Here is a 20,658-nt window from a genome sequence, read left to right on the forward strand (position 1 = left end):
GATGAATTTTGTCATTTGGTGTTGTTGAAACGATTGGAGTTAACAAGTTGCCCAAATCTAAAGTCACTGCCAGATTCCTTTGGGTACTTAATAAACTTGGATTACATCGATCTGTCTCACTCTTCTCATTTACAGGTGCTTCCAAAGTCTTTCAGTGATTTAATAAACCTGAAATACATAGGTCTATCTCACTCCCTACAGTTGCAGATGCTTCCAGGTTCTTTTGGTAATTTAATTTGTCTTAAATATCTTGATTTGAGTTGGTGCTATAATTTAACCGTCTCTAGCGAAACACTGGGAAACATCAGCACACTTGAATGTTTAGATGTTTCCTATTGTAAGAACATTGAAATATTACCTCCGCAAATAGCATATCAAAAGTACCTAAAAGAATTAGATCTTAGGGGTACAAACATAAAAGAATTTCCAAATGAAATTGGAGACTTGGGCGATTTAGAAGTTCTGGAAATAGGGAGCCCTTCACTAGACAGTCTACCACTTTCACCTGGTCACTTGAAGATATTAAAGGAATTGAGGCTTGAGAATTGCAGTGAATTGAAACATTTGCCGGTGACTATTGGACTGTTGACTCAGTTGACTGAGTTGAGAGTATTGAATTATCGGTTGCAAACATTTAATAATTTAGAATCTCCCAATGACAACTGCATGCCTCGGCTGCAAGTCTTAGAAGTTTATAACACGAAATTATCAGAGGTATCATTTGCCACAAGTGTCTGCCCCATCCTTAAATATGTCTCCCTCATGTTTTGTAATCATCTGGTGGAGGTCGGAACTGTTAGAGCCTAGATTTACCTCAGGCTGAAAAGGCAGGATCCAGGACTAACATCAAACCACGCTCAGCCTCGTAGCTAGCCCTACGAGGACAGGAGAGGGCTCTCTCTGGGTCAATCTCAGCGAAAGATGATCTATGGGGCTTGAGATGACTGAAATATAAACTAATTTTAGGCTAGGTATGAAGTACAAGGTTTTGATTTGAGTTTTTTGGGGTTTTGTTGGAAAAAAGGGACAGGCAAATTTTGGGTCCAGGGATGAGGCCTAGTTTTTGCAGAGTTCTGATTGGGGCAAGGAAGGAAATCGTTTTGATGCTTTGGATCGAATGAATGGATGGATCAGACCGGTGAGAAGCTAAGGAGGGAAAGATGGTTTCAAGAGTCCTCCTCAAACAGATGAAAACATGAAGAATTAAACAAAATATCCAGGCAGAGCATATCAGTCCAATGAATTCTACCTCAATCACTCTTTTGTTTAATTGCAGAAGACAAGAGAAGGGAAAATGATACACATAAACATCAGTGAACTTACAAATACATAGAGAAATACACCATCAAAACATAGAGCCACATGGATCCCAACAAGTGCTGCAAAACCCTAGTCTTTCCTTTGCCAAAATTGCAGAAATGAAATGTACAATAGAGTGCCCGCAATCCCAAGTGTCCAACCCTGAAAATGACTCAGAAAATACATGATATAGACTAGCCCAACCCATTCCCTTGCCTCTAGGGGTCGAGCTCATCATTCTAGGAGCTGTTTGAACTAATTCTAAACAAGGAACTGAAATCTAGGTAGTCAAACAACTTACCCCTATATGCTAGGAAACTGATTCATTCATTTAATTTTCACTTTTTAGTGAATGAATCCTCTAGAAAAAGTAAATATGTGTCAAAATTACATCATATTCATCAAGTTACATCAATATAGATCAATAATTACATTAAAAAGTAAAACTGGTCAAAACTGGGCGAAATTCTGAGTTGTTGAGTGAAAAACAGGCCAAAATTCTCTATGCGCCGCGCCAAAATTTGTATGTGTCACGCCACTTTGGAGCTGATTTTGAGGCACTTCCCGAAGTCCAAATTGAGCCCGAGATAGCTTGTTGGAAATCCCTTCCTGTCTACTTTCCAACCCAAGTGGAATTTCTGGATTTGGATGTCATTTTCCCCTCCAAAACTTCAATCTCCCAAGACTGCTTCCTGTGGGTGCAAAAGGTGGAAGAGAGGTCATTTTTAGGGTGTTTTTGACCTTTTAGGCAACCCAGAACTTGATGAAATCCTTAGGTAATCCATCAGCATGCATAACTTTTGATGAAAAATTCAGAAATACAAAGTTTTCATCCAGAGGACCTCCCAGTTATAAGCGTGCGCCAAGTGGCGCTACGCGTTGGGCAGAAAAACCTGTTTTAAAACCAAAAAATTCAAAATTGACAAAATTTTCTCCAAATTCCTTGAAATTTGGGCTGGAGGTCTATCATTGAGTATCATGTTCATCCAAGGAAGCCTAGGCCAAGATTTGGAGCATATCATGTCTTTTGCGTCGTTTTAGTGCTTTCCTTAGTCTTGCCTTCAGGATTTTGATCTTTGCGTTGCAAACGTGATTTCGTACCCAATAATGGTTTTTCATGTGCCTGAGCATGTCCTTGTCCTTGTTTGCCTTCGCCAACAGCTTTTCAAGATGAGTATTGGCCCTCTCAAGCTAAGACTCTCGATCAGCCTCTATCTCCTGTTGAATGGGTGTCATCTCATTTAGGCTTCTTTGGGCAGCCTTGGCGATTTTTCTTTATGTTTTTGTCACCTCTATGAGGCCTCCTAGGTGCATGTACCTCTGTGGACGAGTCACTGTGTGTCTCTTCTTCATGATCATATGACGGATCAGATGTCATGTCTGCTGGTGGACAAACTGTCTTGGACAAATAGGTGTTGATATGTCACACTGTCTTGTACTGCCTTTGATGATGTGCTTGACCTTTGTCACCAAGGGAAAACAATGACATGAGGGACAGTAAGGGGAGGGAAAAATAGTGGAGAGTTAAGGGACTGTTGGGATAGATTTTAATTAGGGAAATGTGGGATGTTTTGGGATTATAGGATTAGGGTTTGGGGATTTACAATTGAGATTTTGGAAAAGGGCATTTGGGATAGGGGATTAGTGAATTTAGGGGGTAGGGAAACTAAGGGAATAATGAAAACAAGGGACAAATGGGATGAGGGAGTGAACTTGGTGACAAAACAGTGAATTGAAACCCTAGCAGCAAGTTTCTTTGAGGTGATTCAAAAGGTAGGGTTTGATTGTTTTAAACAAGCACCATGAAACATACACCATCAAACCATCATCGAACTTGGATAGAAAATAGTTTTGAAAGGTCTACCTACTTGTATCAAGATCAATCCATGCAATTTCGGGCGATTGGAGCGAGTTTGGAAATTTTCGAGGCTTCTCCGTTGTATGCGCCGTGCACCAGCCCAATGCACCGTGCACCAGCCCAACACGCCACGCACACCATGTGTGCCGCGCCAGTGTATTTTTACACTGCGAAAAAATTCCCAATGCACCGTGCACAAACCCAATGCGCCGCGCCACCAAACCCTGTTTTTTAGTGCTTTTTGAAGGAGACTTTTGGAGGCCTTCCCGGTGTCCAAATTGGGCACAAGATAGCTCGTTGGAAAGTTATTTGAGTCTAATTTCCAACCCAACTAGAATTTTTCAATTTGGAGTTCATTTTCTCTATAAAAAATCAAATCTCCCAAGACTGGTCAAAATGTGCCAAATGAGGCTACCTCAAGGCAGAGTGCTGTTGCAGTCAACTTTTGAAGGTGTTCCTCAACTCCAAATTGAGCTCATGATAGCTCATTCGAAAGATATTTGTGTCTAGTTATCATTTTACTCATCAAGAAATTCATTTGGCTAACCAAGCTAGGATAAAACTTGATTTTCCCAAGGTCACTTCATAGGTGCACCAATTCTCCCGAGGCAATTGTATTTTTGACATTTCTCTAAAACCATGACACCTGTGTAAAAGTGAAGGAGGTTTTCTTCCTTGGCCTATTTTGGACAAAAAAATCTCTCAATTTTTCCAAACTCATGTTTCCTTGCTTAGAAACATCGTTTGAGTAAAACCTACCCCGATGTGTGGAACAAGAGATTTGTTGAAATGAAGCAAAATGAAGGGGATAGGGAGCTTCTAAATTCTTGAGAAAATTTTTCGAGGTGGGGAGGGATGTTAGAAAGCATGGGAAAGTGGAATTTCAGAGATTGAGTGAGGGGAAGGGGTCCAAAAGGGCAAAACACAGACCTAGCCTAGAAAATAGGGTTTGTAGCAAGAAACTAGGATTTGTGCGAAAATGAGGAATTTGGGGGATCTCAGTGATGGGAAGTGTTTAATAAGGTACATTAAGGATAGGGGAAGGTGTATGAACATCAGGATACAAGTTTTGCTGATGATTTGACCATCCAAGAGAAATCGCCTTCAAAACCCTAGGAGAGGGAAATGGACCTTACCTAGGCACAACTGAAGCATGAACAAGGTGTAAAATGACCCAGTGGAACTTGACATGATGATGAAAACCCTCTGAATGATGGCACACTCAGCTGAATGGCGACATGGACCGACATTTGGACAATTTTGAAAGGAGTAAAATCAAACCCTAGACCTAATACCTAGTGACCAAATTTTGCTTGAAGACTCACTAAAATGACAAAATTTAACCTTGACACCTTAAAATCACTTTGCAAGAGTATGTTTGATCACTGGAGGAAGGCTGCAAGGACTGACACTAACAAGAACATTTCCAAAGACTCTGATAAAACTGGAATTGACTAATTTCTCTAACTTGAGGAAAATAGCAGGGCTTTCTGGTCTTCCAAAACTTCAAGTGCTGGACATTACTCGGTGCAAAAATGTAGAGGAGCTACCAGGTATTGAAACGTTGGTATCTTTGAAAGAGTTGCAGGCATATGATTGTGCGAAGCTGAAGAGCATACGGGGATTGGCCAAACTGACAAAGCTTCGGGTATTAAATGTGCATGGGTGCTCCAAGTTAGAAGGGCTACTAGGTATCCAACATTGTATGTCGTTGGAGTACATTGATGCTAAGGGTTTTCCTAAGCAGTGGGCCGAGGCAGGATTACTGGAGTAGTTGCAGCAACAAGTGAAGGTGCTTGAAATGTGAAAAGCAAAGAAATAAATTTGAAATGAATAGATAATTGAAGTCTTAGCCAAAGGTTATATGTCAGGCAGAGTTTGTATTCTAAGATGTTAGATTGTTGAGGGAGGTTGTGTAGTTGCCTTTCGACAATCCAAATTAAAACATTATGGAGAAAGTGCAAGGTCTGCCTAGCATATAGCCTTGGTAGATTCTTTGATGAATGTTACCCATATAGCTCACGACAAGGCGCATATTTGCCTTGCTGTTCTGTGTTTGAATGGATGGTCTCAGATTGACTCATCCTTTTTGGATAGGGACAAAGAATATATAATAAGCTTCACATTTAGCGATTATTATGGAAGAAATGTAAACACACAGTTTGAGACAAATAGATTCCAAAATATTAGTATCTTAAAAAAGAAAGCCATTAACATTTATGTTTTTTAAATAAGGTTTTTAAATATACTCTCTATCATTCATATTCCCATGTACTACCTACCCATGTACTGTTATATTTGATTTTTTGTAATGTCTGTTGTGTATATGTGTGGATGTTTATGTCATGTGTCTGTGAATCTGTGCTAACTGAGATTTTGAATCTATGATAACTGAGATTGAAAGAGAGAGTTGAGAGCTTTGGCAGAGGAGAATATGGAGAATTGATGAGCCAACTTATCAACAAACTGTGCCTTCACAGTGAGTTGGTATTCATGTAATTGATAATTGAGATTGAAAGAGAGCGTTGAGAGCTTTGGTAGAGGAGAATATGGAGAATTGATGGGCCAACTTATCAACAAACAATGCCTTCACAATGAGTTGGTATTCATGTCATTCGTGTCTTCAATTATTTTTAACTCACTCACTATTTGAGTTGGTATTCATGATAGTTACGTCTTCAATTAGTTTCTACTTCCTCGCCATTTTCTGTATTTTTTGATGGGTTGAATTTTTACATACAGGAGCTAAAGCCACTGCAACAGAGTTTCCAGCTCTTTTGTCGCCACCAGTTTTCAAAGTTTTGTCGGCAGTTTATTCTCTGTTACAAGGTTAGTATTCTCTGTTAATGCCAAAGTTAGTATTCTCTCTCAATGCTTATAAGATGCTAATAAGCAAGTGTAAAGCCAACGAACACATTGTTGCCTCTCACAGCAGAATGGAAGTCTAGATTGGTGATAGAGGTGCGTTGATCTCCTCTGTTTCTTGTTGCAGTTTACGAATACCTGTCCAATATTGTATGAGAACAGAACATGTCCATTGCAGCAATATCCCAGAATAGGAATGCCAACTGAGTCTACTTCCCCATCAATTTTAAAACATCCATGGTATACGCAGATATCTATCAGGGGAACCTCCCAGCTTTGCTGGTGTGCAGACCCTCCTCCTTTGAGCACCTTCGGGTGCCTTTCAGTAGTGGGTAGCTATAACAATGTATAAATTACATATAAAGTTTACAATTATGTCTTAACCATGTGCATTTCCCACAGTTGTTAAGGGGTTGCTACTTGCTACCCTACCTACTCTCTACCTTGCTTGCATTCAATGCCTTTGCCTTTCTGCATCCATAGGACAAGAACTGTTCATAGCTTATACCCACTCCATCGCCGTTCTAATCTCACCTTTGGACAACAATCGTTTCAGGCCCACCCACAGGATACTTCATGAAGCACATTTGATTACTGCAACATAGGTTTCGAATATTATATTTTGACTTTCTAATCGCACTATACAATTATGGTTTTTAATGTAGTATCATTCTATATATGTATATTATTCTTTATAAAATATAATAATAATATCATGGTTTCTAATGGAATTAACTTTTTAATAGCAATAGATCAATATGTTTTCTAATATTATGTTTTGACTTTCTAAATGCAATATACAATTATGGTTTTCAATGAAATATATTGGTAGGGGATAGTCATGGTAGTTATTGACTTGGTCACTAGCAAGCTTCGTATATGCTTGGCCATCTATAGAGGTTTCTTGATTTTGGGTAATTAACTTAACCTCTTGATTTTGGGTAATTAACTTACTCTAAAATGAAATAAGACATTCAATGTGTTCCTTGTAATATAGATATAAACAAAACATCTAAAGAAAAGTAATTGCACAATGATCCAGTCCAAGAAAACAAGGTTTTCCACTAACCAATTAACTCTTTTAGAAAAGTTCAACAATTCCAATTTAATAATCCTATCGGCCTCTCTTTGTACCTTTTGGGACAATTGCTAGTATATTAGTTATTAGTTATTAGGTTGTAACTATAACCTATGGAACCGTTTACCCTAACCACGTTATCGAACCCGTCCTGCACGTGGATATCTGTGTTTGATGCAGAGGAGGGCGGGGGTGTTGAGGAGGGCGTAGGCGGAGTCGCTCCAGAGGAGGGCGGGGACTTGCAGTGAAGGGTTCGTGCAGAGGACGGCGTAAAAATGATGACGAGGGCTGCAGAGGAGGCTGCATGAGGGCAAGAATCAATCCCTGGACCTGATGACAGTGGTGTCGCACGGAGCTTCAGAGTGTATTTGTCCCTCCATGCCCTCGAGATCTCAAAAGAATAACAAACACCTGTGAATTTAAAGGCACCTTCAACTTCAGTCCTTCCTCTGCACTAAAAACATACGCACGGGTAGAGTAGAGGAGAGAAGCAAAGTGCAGTGCGAGACACGCGAAGGCGGATAATAGTTGGGATCAGCTTTGACCTCTATGTAATGTTTTCTCTTCATTCAATTCCAATTAATTACTTTATCAATTATGTTCCAAATGGCGATTGAAATGTCATTTTCTGGTCTTCTGGTTCATGCCCTTCCTCCACACGTGTCCCCAAAAAGAACAAGGTTCATACGATTTCAGTGTATGTAAATAAAAAATTAATAGATCAATTTAATCTTAATTTTGACGGATTTACTCTGTGTGTGTTTCCTTTTTTGGGATTTCGGAAGGATTGTTGGGGGACAAAAATCAAGCTTGGATTGTTAGTAAGTGAAATCATATTAGTGTTGTAGATGGTTTTTTTCTGGGCCTACAGCCCTTCATAATGATCTTTAGTGGAAATCTCTATTTCAGGGGAGCCAAATGAATTTTGGGGTCTATAGATACATTGGTTTTTAATTGGTGAAGACTGCATTCTGTTTAGCAAAGCATTTGTGACTGCTTGTGTCAATTTCATAGACTTTGATCTGTATGGAAATAGACACAATTTGTATTTTCCAAACATCTTCATTCTATTGTTTTGAATACACTTCGTCAAACTGCTAACAGTTTTAAGGTGAACAAAAATCAAAGCACTCCAGGTTGTTTAGTATGCCTATCATAGTAGTTTTCTTTGTTTACATGTATTTCCATGATTTGGCAGACATTTATGTTGCACTGGTTGTGAGTTGTTAATGGTTTTGGATGTGGATTAGGATTAAATAGCTCTTCGAGGAAATGTAATGGTATGCTGGATTGCATTTGAAATATTTGTTTGGTGAGGCTTAGTTTGATGTTGAATTTGTGTATCTTTGGATCTCAAAATCTGGAACTATCTTATGTTAGGTTTGTATTATAAACAATGACTGGAAAACTTCATTCACCTCTTTTTTATCCATGTCATGATGTGGGTGTCGTTTGTTATTTTGTTGTGATCCATGACTCGTATAATGTGCTAACCAGGGGTTGCTTTAGCATGATAAATGTGTGGCTGACACATACAATGCTTGCTATTTTGTTTTGACTATTTTACTTGTCTCATGACTTGATCAGCAAGAATCGATCCCTGGACCTAAAGACTGTGGTGTCGCGTGGAGCTTCAGAGCGTATTTGTCCCTCCATGCCCTCGAGATCTCAAAAGAATAACAAACACTTGTGAATTGAAAGGCACCTTCGGCTTCAGTCCTTCCTCTGCACTAAAAACATACGCACGAGCAGAGCAGAGGAGAGAAGCAACGTGTAGTGTGAGACATGCGAGAGCGGAAAATAGTTGGGCTCAGCTTTGACCTCTGTGTAATGTTTTCTCTTCATTCAATTCCAATTAATTGCTTTATCAATTGTGTTCCAAATGGCGATTGAGAAGGATTGTTGGGGGACAAAAATCAGGCTTGGATTGTCAGTAAGTGAAATCATATTAGTGTTGTAGATGGTTTTTTTCTGGGCCTGCATCCCTTCATAATGATCTTTAGTGGAAATATCTATTTCAGGGGAGCCAATTTTGGGGTCTATAATTACATTGGTTTTTAATTGGTGAAGACTGCATTCTGTTTAGCAAAGCATTTGTGACTCTGCTTGTGTCAATTTCATAGACTTTGATCTGTATGGAAATAGACACAATTTGAATTGTCCAAACATCTTCATTCTATTGTTTTGAATACACTTCGTCAAACTGATAACAGTTTTAAGGTGAACAAAAATCAATGCAATCCAGGTTGCTTAGTATGCCTAGCATAGTAGTTTTCTTTGTTTACATGTATTTCCATGATTTGGCAGACATTTATGTTGCACTGGTTGTTAGTTGTTAATGGTTTCGGATGTGGATTAGGATTAAATAGCTCTTCGAGGAAATGTAATGGTATGTTGGATTGCATTTGAAATATTTGTTTGGTGAGGCTTAGTTTAATGTTGAATTTGTGTATCTTTGGATCTCAAAATCTGGAACTATCTTATGTTAGGTTTGTGTTATAAACAATGACTGGAAAACTTCATTCACCTCTTTTTTATGCATGTCATGATGTGGGTGTCGTTTGGTATTGTGTTGTGATCCATGACTCATATAATGTGCTAACCAGGGGTTGCTTAAGCATGATAAATGTGTGGCTGACACATACAATGCTTGCTATTTTGTTTTGACTATTTTACTTGTCCTCTGGAAGGAACTTGCAAAAGAAGAATGGAGATCAAGATGGGAAGACCAGCTCTACAATTTAAAGCAGAGAGCTAATGTTAGAGATGTGGGTCAAGCATCATTTTGGGGTGCCAGGATGCGCCAACAGAACTATTCGACTTCCAATTGATCAATTTGCTAGCTTTTCTATATGCACTTATCATACAGCAGACAAAGTGAAGAGAGGCTCTGTAACCAGGAGAAGCCACATCAGCTTCAGACCTTTTCTATTGTGGCCTGCCCTGTTTATACTTACCCTTTTGCATTGTATGCTTGTAGATATGCAAGTTAATAACTGAGAATACTTTGAAATTGGTTTCAAAGTACGAGTTTAGTGAATGTCATGTTCTAAAGCTTACTGTGTCCATTCCATTTAGAGATATTTGAGGCTAAGGATGTGTTGACACTTTAGCCTTTAGCTGAAGGCTTATCATCCAAAGATCATATTGTATCTACACTTTCTTTGTATCATAAATATGCAGTTTCACTAAGATCAATAATTTTCATAGTGGAGCAATGCCAACGGCTTTGGGACTTTATAACCTGAATTTTAGTAATTACCTTTGCTGATTTGATATGTCGGGTCTTAGGCCATCCAAACCAACTTACAATTTTAGTTATAACTTTACAATTTTCCTTGGAATGTAAATGAATGGAATGTCAATTAAAGCAGGAGGCTTACAGGACTGTACTAAAGTTTTCTTGGTTGCTTCCTTAAAGACCATATGTTATATAAGAATCACAAATTGACAGAATGAGTTCAACCAAACCAGGAGGCTTGCAGTACTGCATTGAAATTTTATTCTTGCATCATTTTAGACAATATATGTCATATAAGCATCACAAATTGATAGAATGAACTACTGGTAATGGAGTTGAATTAGACATGCGGGTTACATTTACTCTGATATAATAAACTTCTTGTGTACTGGTGTTTAGATATGATTTGATGTGCTACTAGTGTAAGAGTGGTTATTGTCATTGTAAGTAAGGTGATTATACCAGCAAATTTTTTATTAACTCGGCAGCAAGTGTGGCCTCCCCTTGTATGGGAATAATACAATGAAATTTTCTTGACTATCACCATTGAGAACAACCCATGGCTATATCATCAATTATTCTTAATACATACACATTTTTCTTGTAATCTTGCCCAGCCCACCATAGAATTTATGTGCATGTTGAAGGTGGCTGCTTATTTCAAATTGGGGAACTTGGCTTAAAATTATGAGTTCCAAACTTAAATACTATTTCAATGAGCTGGCTACACATCTAATTTGTTGAACTTCAACCTTGGGAACTAAGACGGATGTTGACTCTTTTTGCTGTGTCGTTTGTTTCTTCTTTCTAAATGATGATGTGCCTAACCACATACTAGCACTTACAGTAATATATTCAGCTAAATTTGTCATACGTTTGCTTAATATTTTGTGCACTGTATGGGCTGTGATAGCTTTTTAATTTTTGTACTCTTTAGACATTCTTGCAAGGGGAATGTGATGGCCTTTTTATTTTTGTACTCTTAGACACTCTTGGTAGTGCCAAATGGTACTTTGAAATATTGTTGTTATAAAATAATAGCTACATTGCACAAGCATCTAGAATGTCGGAACATTGGGAAGGTGGATATGATTGTTTATAACATCAAAGTTTCTTCACATTGCACAAGTATCTAGAATACAAGTATCTAGAATGCAGGAACATTGGGAATGTGGATATGAGGGTTTAGAACAGTAAAGTTCCTTCCAAATTTACAAGAAACGTCAGGTTGGGAGTGGCAATACTATAAATTAAATAATTATGAAAAAATATTCTAAATCACAATACATCTTATAGTGAGTGGTGCATTGATATATATCATATTTCAATTTATAAAATGTTTGAAGGTATTACTTACCAATGTTCAGATTACATTCATACACTGTTTGAAGGTATTACTCACCAATGTTGAGATTACATTCATACTTTGTTTGAAGGTATTACTTACCAATGTTCAGATTACATTCATACATTGTTTGAAGGTATTACTTACCAATGTTCAGATACATTCATGATAGATGAATGTAATCCACCTATATTTGGTTAAATTCAAAACTGACTGAAATATAATGCCAATATTGGAATGTTATGCTTCTTATAAATGTGTATACTCTACTATTTATTTCAATCAAAATGTGGGCTATTTCTGAACTATTTTGTCTCCTAGGAATGCTTTAGATTTTAGTATTTAAATTGTATTTCAATCAAATGCCTCCTATCTGTTGGAAATGCAATATGGTATATACTATAGTATATCAAACTTTACTATGTTAGTATACTCAACTATTCAACAAGTTACAAGTAACAAAACTCAGCTACTGTTTTCTATAACTAAAGCCTGGAAAGTAAACTTCACATGTTAGTATACCCAACTATTCAACAATTAACAAGTAACAAAACTCTTCTATATCTAAAGCCTGGAAAGTAAACTTCACACGTCATGTCATAAGCTATAATATTTTGGCTTTAGCAAACCATATAGGCAATTAGTAAAACCACAGCAAAATTTAAGAAACCATGCAGTGTAACTTACAACACTACAGTGAATCACATAACAAACTTTAGTGGACAAGCATACCTGGGAAATGCTAGTTTCAGAAAGTAACAAATATGTTGAGATGACCAAATGGTGGCAAAATGCCTCACACAGTTTCTCATGATGAACTACCAAAATGCTCTTCAATGCATCTCTCTTATCTATGACTCTTCAATGTGCCTCATCCCTCAATCAATTGTGACTACTAAATACACATGTCCTCCTCACACTAGATTCACAATGTTGCTTTACTTACACAATGACTCATAATACAACATGATGTGAAATGCCAAATAATACCTAACAAATGTGTATTCTCCATGATGAAGTAGCTAATTTATAGATAAAAACTAACACTTTAAAACTGTTTTATAGTTTTTTGGAAGCATCATGAAATTGACATTGAAACAATGAGAAAACATCATCAAGAATGCAAAAATTTAGGGCCCATGAACTTGAAAGCTTGTAGGTGATTCTGTCAGATTGAGAAAGCTTGTATTGGAAACTCGATTTAAAATGTTACCAAATTCCATTCCTGGGTCTCGAAGCTCGCAAGTTCTCTATTCTTCATGATGGAGTAGCAATAATCTCTGTTCTTCATGATGGAGTAGCTATTTTATAGATAGAAATTAAAACTTATAAAATTATTTTGTAATTTTTTTTGGAAGCATCATGAAATTGACATTGAAATAGTGAGAAAACATTATCAAGAATGCAAAAATTTAGGGGCCATGAACTTGAAATCTTGTGGGTGATTCCCGTCAGTTTGTATTGGAAACTCCATTTAAAAATGTTACCAAATTCCATTCCTGGGTCTTGAAGCTCCCAAGATGTGTGTTGTAGTTTTTAAGGACATTTAATATCCTCATGGCTTATATTACTATTCCCTGAAGAAGGAATCTTCCATAATAATCCTCTATGCATGTACACATTCGTTTGAAACTTTGATGTTCAATCATGTTTCCCTTGTAAAATGTTACCAAATACCAAACTCCATTCCTGGGTCTTGAAGCTCCCAAGTTCTGTGCTTTAGTTTTTAAGGACATTTAATATCCTCATGGCTTATATTACGATTCCCTGAAGAAGGAATCTTCCATAATAATCCTCTATGCGTGTACGCATTCGTTTGAAACTTTGATGTTCAATCATGTTTCCCACACAAAGGTAGACCATTTTTTTCCAGTCTTATCGAAAGAGGTCACAATTTTGTTTGGATGACAAATTCCGAAATTTGACTATGGGTGTTTAAATTTTGGATGGCGGAAATGGATTTAGCATCCATCATGAATGCCTGGGTACCCAAAATACTGAAGCTTGACTGCTGTAATTGACATTTTCAAAAAAAATAGCTGGATTTTTTCAAAATCATGCTGTAATTTCTATCATTTTTTGTGCAAAATTAAGGCACTCAAAATTCTAAAACTTGACAACTATAATCCACTTTTTCAAAAAATTTAGCTAAATTTTTTCAAAATCATGCTGGAATTTTTATTATTATCATGATGGCTCCAACAATTTTTCATGCATTTTCAAATATGGAACGACGACCATGATGTTGTTCACAATGTCGTATCGTTTCTTTCACCTCTTCCATTACAATATAATAGTATTTTCTAATAACACCATAAATAGGTAGCATATGGAAAAATTACATCTCGGAAGACAAGGAAAAAAAAAAAAAAAACTTTAAAATAATGTACAAAAACATGTTCACATAAACAAAAACAACTACATGGATAATGGATAACCTCTACATGACATTACTATTATTTACCAAATGGCCATATTCAAATACACATAACTAATCATTTCCAGTATAACTCATTATCATCCACCCTAGCTTTCAACAATGTCCGTTCACATGTTGTTATTTTTCCACACACTACTATTATTTACAAAATATCCATATTCAAAATACACATAACTAATACTTTCAACTGTAACTCATTATCATCCACCCTTTCTTTCAACAATGTCCATTCACATGTCGCTATTCTTTCACAAACTATTATTATTTACAAAATATCCATTTTCAGAATACACATAACTAACTATTGCAATTGTAACTCATTATCATCCACCCTTGCTTTCAACAATGTCCATTCACATGTCCCTATCCTTCCTCACTCTATGCTATTCTTCCCCATTCTATACATGTCCCTATTCTTCCCCACTCTATGATATTCTTCACCACTTTATGCCTTACGGCGTTTCCTTTGCAACATAAGGCGCAAATGCTAGTTGTAAAAAATGTCACATGAACATTTGTCATATAAACATGAGTTATGGTTTTTTGGGTCTATAAGTCCAATATGTTAGATATGTTGTAATGTAATGTCCTACAAACATTTTGACTCGGTCAAAATAAAATAAAATAAAAATAACCCTATGTTAAAATAAAAATAAATTTTTTATGTTGTTATTATTATTTTTATGCTGAAAGGCGTTTTCTTTGTGGGCTTGGGGTGAGTTAACATTGTTCACCCTATCCAATAAGAAGCTTTCATTTTCGTCGTTCAAGCTAATTAAAATCTGACACATTTCTAATTAATATCTGAAACTTCACATCTAACACCTGTCCAATTGATATCTGACCCCTCATCTGACATCTGAAGTTGGCTCTTTCAATGTGTTTATGCACTACACAGGCCCATTTGCGCAAAGAAGGTGTCCCTTGGTACCCATGGTGGTTTCAGTGATGATGAACTCTGAGGAACCTTCACCTCCAACCAGTGCAGTCTTCATCCTAACCTTTAGCCAGCGCCGCCTTGTTTCTGACATCAACACCTGGTTGAGGAGGGTTAAACATTAAAGTCTTTGAAGCTACAGGAGTTTCTAGTTGAATATCTCTTGGCAAAAAAGCTTTGATCCCCTCACATGTTTTTCAGTTGAGCTGAGGGATTCAATTCATTAGCGCAGCACGCCTAGGACAAAGGAATCCATGACAACACCCAAACAAAGCTGGAGGCAATAATCTCATCTCAATAGAGTAGATACGCTGACAACTTCTATGCATCATCAGATGTTTGATCTTGATTCGAAGCCTACAATCGGCTGCAAGCGAGCGCTATGGCATTTGGTGAGAAGCCCCTAATTCCTGAGATCATTGCCCTTGATGGCTTGTCTAATGGGAAAATTTCTCTGCTAGAAGATCTACTAGGCTTTAGATTCAATGTCATGGAAGACAAAATATGAACGGGAAGGTCATTGATGTTGTAAATGGTGCACGACCCTTCAGTTGTAGAACACCGCTATCGGTTTCATGATGAGGGTTATGATGACTATGAAGCTCCAATTGCATTGTCTTTTGGTATTGTTAATGCCATCAGAAGCAAAACATAGGATCATTTGAAGAAAATCTGAGTTGTAGTCTCTGTGAAGCCTATTTTGATGTGGGAAGAGTATGCCTACTGCCCAAACTCGACAGTCATTGATACCCCTAGATTCGTTCTCAAGGGAAAGAAGGGTGAACCAAAAAGTACACCAGATGATATTTTAGCTATGGTAAAGGCATTGGCAGCACCCACCCACGTTTACTTCTATTCCTTCAACAGAGTAGTGTGGAGTGGTGCTCTTCACTTTGGTTGGACACAATTCATGCAGTTGATCCTACTTTGAGGCGTACAATTGTTGTTGTTTTTTAATTTGAACTTGCAATTGAGCGCACAAGAATTGAATACTCTTCTGATTGTGAGAGAAGCACTGTTGTTGGGGTTGGAGGCTATATTGCTTTTCATGCTGCTTTGAGGCGGGCCTGTGACCATTTCATCCAAAATTTGACAAAGAAATGAAAGGATCTTGTGAGGCATCATTTGGACTCGGTGACAAGTCCTTATTCTCAAGTTTATAGGCCAGAATACAACATGGGAAATGCATTTTTTGGATTTGGATCATCAACCACAAGATACATGTTCAATCTTCTGCTCCAATGTTTATGGACCTTTCTAAAGATCTAGGATGTCCCCAAGAAAAGGGATTGGATGAGGGACATGAGAATGTTGCTCCACTAGGTCACTTGCAAGCAACACCAAACAAAGGGTCTGATTCAAGAGATCCACTTAGAGAAATTCAAATGATTGTCCGTGATACACCTTCACTAAATCAACCAAGCAGTGAGATCGACGCAGCAAAGAAAAAGGAATAGGGAATTGCCAATGGGCATATTGGAGTTGAATTGGGAGGAAGGAAGAGGAAAATGTCATAGGTATCTAATTCTCTTGTAGGTCAAAACAAGGAGCCTAAACATTCCAACTTGAATGTGTTATTTGGGCACAACAACTCTTCATCAGCATACACTAAAGTTTAAATTTTAGGATTATTTGTGTTATCCATGAAAGCCTTAGAACTCCATTGTACTGCAAACTTAGATAGACCCTCAACCATTACTTTTAAGATGTGACCATTCCATATATATAACAAGGAATGCCAACCAGGGGTTTCGAAGTCTAGACAATGACATTGTCCCTTGCTCCAACACCTCTCTCACCCTATAGATCATAAATGAAATGGTCATTACTACCATGTACTCAATTCTCTCTCTTGAAATTTGTCAAAGAAAAAACCTGGAAACGATTGTTATCACTTGCTTTGGCCTCTCTCCCACTACAAATAAGAAATTAAATGATCATCACTTTTATAATTCATTCTTGATTCTCTATCATTGATCTGATTCACATAGATACCACATTTTGTTTTCAAAATTGAACCATTCTAGAGCTTTAACACAGGATAAACATCCTTTATTTGTTAAAAGCTACATCAAATTTCAAACAGAGAGTCTGAAGTGTGATGTTGTCCCTTCATTGATGTAGAAGCATCCGGTCTTGAAAACTATATTTCACACATTTATGAATTTCTTCTATGTTAATATAAGTCTTTAGTAACAACCAACAAGCTTCAGCAGGTTTAACTTGCTCAAGGAGTGCATTTTTGCCAAATCTAGTTTGCATTTACTCTATTTTTTATAGTAAATATAAAACTTATGAACATAAGACTTTTAGGGTGTGATATTGGAATCTAATCATATGAGAGAATGGAGTACATCATGACTAATACTAAACAATTTACAAAATTTGATTTGAGTTGATCATTAGCTCATAGGGTGTTAGTGGTTGCAGATTTTATGTCATAAAAACTGTGGAATAACTGGTCAAACTGTTTTGGAATTTATGCATCTTAGAGAGGGCGAGAGTTTGGTGAAAACTAACATCTGTGTTTTGTGCACAACTTGAAGGAATACAGGATTTTAAGTTTTTATTTTTTGAGCAAGCAATTTGACAAGGCCAACATGCATTTTGGTAAGGCACTCAACCTAATTTGACAGTCTGCATTTTGCAAGATTTGTCTTCTTTTTTAATAACAAAAAAAATTCAAGTTCAAAGTGATGAGAATGAGAATTAGCAATTGAAAGGATTCAATTTGGACCTTCTAGAAGCTATTGTTTGCATTTTGGTGACACTAGTCCAATTTGATCAAAACACTGAAAATGTTGAGTTGGCATATTAGCTATGTGCATTTGGCGGTGAGATAGAAAAATCCAAGATATGGGTTTTGTGGTTAGGGTGAAAATTGCCAAAGTTGTAGTTTCAATTTCCTTATGTCATGCATTAAGTGTACCCTGTGTGCATTTCTCAAATGCCAATCAAGGAAAATCAATACTTTCTTCGTCCAAAATTGAAAAAAAAATAAACCTGTTTTGAGTTTTTAATGCTAAGGATGATCTCTTAGGCATATGAACAAGTGTTTTCAAGGTGGTTTAGTTTTGTGCCATACATTATTGTATGAAATCATATATTTCTTTGATTAAAGAAGATTGCTAAGTCCCCAAGTCCCTTATCATTGGACTAATTGAACTCAATAAGGAATAAGGTAGGAAAGATTATTCCCTTTTAGAGCTTATGTTCTACTACTTGGACAATTCTAATTTTGGATGTGATAAAGGTTCAAATCAAGGGGAATGACATTCATTCCAACTTGAGATCTGATCCACATGTAACTTAAGTTTGTAATGTTTAATATGGAAAGAATTCTTTTCCATTATGGGTAGAACTAAATGCAATAAATTGACATTGCTAAATGCTTCATGAGTCAAACCAACCAAAAAACAAAATTATTTTCATTTTTTCTTAATTATTTTAAAAACATTTCATAAAATTTCAGTTAAATATAATTATGTTAATATTATGATTAAGTAGATTAGCTAAATTATTTAACGATTAACTAGATTAGTTGAATGTTTTTAATGTTTAAATAAATTAATTAATTATTTTTTAAATATATTCAAATATATCCATTAACTAAATTTCGTTCAAATAGTTGAAAAAAATTATCTAAATTTTCTTACTCATTTTAAAACTCTTATATAAAAATAAAATTTAAAATTGATTTTATAAACTATGAATGTGGTTTGATACTCAACAAAATCTTAACGTTATGTTACAAAATGAGAATCATAATTTAAAAGTAATTTTGGAAATTATAATTCAAAAGTAATTCTATGCTCAGTTTTAAAAGTGATTTTATAATCAATGAAATGTTAATATTATCTCGTGATATGGAAGTCATAACCATTGAGTAGTTTAATTATTTTTATAATTAAATAGATTAGTTGAAGATTTTTAAATAAATAAATAAATTTAAGTTTAAAAATGATTCTTTGATATAGTTCTTATAGATCAATCATAATGAGTAATTTTGGGTGGATTTTTCAAACCAATAATGTGGTTTATTATCGATACATAATGATTTTATAAACAATCTTGAAATGTTAATGTTATTGTTTCAATATGGAAATCATAACATTTAAACATATTGGAGCTCTGACCTACTACGGATGCCTGCGCGCCTGCAGCCATTTTCTGAACTCTGCAACCCTACTCGTACCTAACGGATCACGCTACACTGCCAGTCCACTGCTGAAGGCCTTCCATGGCACAGCCAGCAGGAGGGGCGGGCTCTGCCCCCCCTCCTTCGAATGCCCCTACGGCCGGCGAGAAGATGAACAAAACCCCGCTGACTCCTCCTGGTACAAATCTCGAAAAAGAGCAAGAAGGCCAAAGGACCAATGACAACGAGATCCATGCAGATCAGCCTGCAGCCACAGACTCAGAAACTGAAAAGCGCCAAAACGCCTCTTCGTCACAGCCAAAGGCGACTTCGGCTACTTGCATTCCAAAGGCGGCAGAACGCATCAAGATAGAACTGCCCAGTCATCGAATCAATGGAGAAATACAGTACATGCAGGACCATGCCTTGATCGGAAAATTTCTGGGCTTCTGGCCGACAGAAAAAGCCCTGAACGGCTGGATCGCATCAAAGTGGAAACCTAAGGGACAAGTTACACTGCAACTGGGTCCAAAAGGCTTCTTCACAGCCATATTTAACTGTCTAGAGGACAAATCCAAGGTATTCGAGGGTGGCCCTTACTTCTTCAACTCATCAGGACTGTACCTCACAGAATGGAAGCCACGATTTAACCCTGATAAAGAAGATTTCAGTTGGGCTCCAGTATGGATCAGAATGTACTCCCTCCCTGTGGAATACTGGAAGGAAGAAACGCTTGCAGACATTGGCAACAGACTGGGGACCTTCATCAAAGTCGCTGAGGAAACAAAAAAGCGCAAATACACATCCTATGCTCGGATCTGCGTCAAGATGCACCTCACCAAGACTCTGGCAGACTCGGTAAGTCTCTTTCACGATGATTTTGAATGGAACCAAACTCTTGATTATGAACACATCCCTTTTCGGTGCCGCAAATGCCATGTGCATGGGCACCTGTTCAGGGATTGCCCTCTCAATCAGCAATCCAAAGCCTTTCCCTCTGAAACCCTGACCGATTCGGAAGGCTTCACCATAATCCCCAACCGCCGCAGGCATACCAAGAAGAGTCAGGCAGCCCCAGAAATCACTACCAGATTAGACTCTAGGAACAAGTTTTCTCCTCTGGCCAACCAAGAACCTCCCAGTGGGGAGCCTTTGGCTTCTGACTCTCAGCCCTCATCATCCTTCAATCCCCAAGCCCACGAGCATACGGTCAATCTAAGCTCCTTGCAATCTCCTCTCCCACCTTTTGAAGACATCTCAAAGGCAGCTTCAGATCCCAGCGACCCATCTGATGGCAAAGGGAAATCAGTATTAGTATCCAAACAACCAACCTCTGCCATGGATGTAGATGCAGCATTAGCGCTAAGCCTTCAGAATACCACAGAGGAAGAGGAGCAAAATACCCCTAGCAACATGGAACAAGATCCGGAGAACATTATCCTAGAAGGGATTGATAT

The 20,658-nt window shown here is 37.3% G+C and overlaps 2 pseudogenes; both read left to right on the forward strand.

The window, feature by feature from the left end:
* Positions 1-207: 207 nt before the first annotated feature.
* LOC149192591 (dynamin-related protein 5A-like) lies at positions 208-16,020 on the forward strand (annotated as a pseudogene).
* Positions 16,021-16,580, forward strand: LOC149192592 (dynamin-related protein 5A-like; annotated as a pseudogene).
* The last annotated feature ends 4,078 nt before the right edge of the window (positions 16,581-20,658 follow it).

The sequence above is a fragment of the Pinus tabuliformis genome, chromosome 2_2 (genome assembly GCF_031772625.1).
Source record: "Pinus tabuliformis cultivar Carrire ecotype Pingquan chromosome 2_2, CPIR1, whole genome shotgun sequence".
In the NCBI taxonomy this organism is placed as follows: Eukaryota; Viridiplantae; Streptophyta; class Pinopsida; order Pinales; family Pinaceae; genus Pinus; species Pinus tabuliformis.